At 39.9% G+C, this 1,307-nt stretch overlaps 1 non-coding gene across 1 annotated transcript; it reads left to right on the top strand.

Moving 5' to 3' along the window:
• Positions 1-918: 918 nt before the first annotated feature.
• LOC131232189 (small nucleolar RNA R71) lies at positions 919-1,025 on the top strand. Its single transcript, XR_009164806.1, has one exon. It is a non-coding gene; the product is annotated as a small nucleolar RNA R71 (small nucleolar RNA).
• The last annotated feature ends 282 nt before the right edge of the window (positions 1,026-1,307 follow it).

Here is a 1,307-nt window from a genome sequence, read left to right as displayed (position 1 = left end):
CAACCGTTGGGGAATGGAGCAACCGGCTTCTTTAGAAGTTCCGGTTCTAATTTTTGTGGGGCATTACTAGATCCATCATTGTTGTCCTCTTCTGGTTCTTAAGGCTTTTCGGGCCTAACTGGAAGAGTTTTATCAATGATCTTTCCACTCCTAAGAGTGGTGATGGATTTAGCGTGCCCCATTTGATTTGGAGAGCTGAGATTATTAATCTCGTAATGCGGTTTAGGATTGGGGAGAGGTTGTGCAGGAAGCATTCCCTTTTCTATAACCATCATACGAGAATCTATTTTTTGTATAAAATCTGTAATTCCCCGCATTGCCTGATCCAGCTCTTGTATGGAATTTTGAACCGGTTTCTCTTGAGGTTTCCCTTGATTTGGATTTTGATTGAAGAAACCTTGAGGGGTAGCCGTTTGTTCATTCCTCTAACTAAATTTTGGATGATTTTTCCAACCAGGATTGTACGTATTGGAGTTAGGTCCAGTAAAAGGTCTTTAATAGTTGTTTACAGCATTGGCTTGTTCATTCAACACTCCTCGAAAGGCGGGTATTGTAGGACAATTTTCAGTTGTATGAATGTTGCAATCACAGATGCCGCAAACAATTTCATTAGCCTTATCCTTCTTTCCTTCCATGGCCTCAACTTTCCTTATGAGCGTAGTCACTTTACACTTGAGATCATCCTCTTCTTTCAAGAGATATAATCCACCTTTCTCCTTTAATTGAGTCGGCCTAGACGTGGTGTTCGACTTTGGGTAATAGTCCCATGATTGTGTTTTTTCAGCAAGACTATCGAGGTAATCCCATACCTCGTCAACATTTTTATTAATGAATTCTCCATTACACATTGTCTCGACCATTTGGCGCATGGAAGATGTCAGTCCATCATAGAAAAAATTTGTAATGCGCCACGTTTCAAATCCGTGTTGTGGGCATGAACTGACTAAATCTTTGAACCTTTCCCAACATTGGAAGAATGTTTCATCTTCCTTTTGGGCAAAGTTCATGATTGCTTTTCTGAGGGTAATCGTTTTATGATGTGGGAAGAATTTTTTTATGAATTCCCTCTGCATGTCGTTCCATGTGCCAATGGATCTAGGACGCAGTGAATGTAACCACGTCTTAGCTTTCTCTTTTAAGGAAAAAGGAAAGAGTTTCACCCTGTATCCTCAGATACATTAGGAAAATATAATGTAGCTATAATCTCATCGAACTCTTTCAAATGTAAATATGGACTTTCTGATTCAAGTCCATGGAATTTGGGAAGGAGTTGGATAACTCCTGGCTTGATGTCCATTTGTCCTGTG

This window comes from Magnolia sinica, chromosome 17 (genome assembly GCF_029962835.1).
Source record: "Magnolia sinica isolate HGM2019 chromosome 17, MsV1, whole genome shotgun sequence".
In the NCBI taxonomy this organism is placed as follows: domain Eukaryota; kingdom Viridiplantae; phylum Streptophyta; class Magnoliopsida; order Magnoliales; family Magnoliaceae; genus Magnolia; species Magnolia sinica.
The sequence above is the reverse complement of the archived record's forward strand: the minus strand, read 5'-3'. Positions and strand labels throughout refer to the sequence as shown.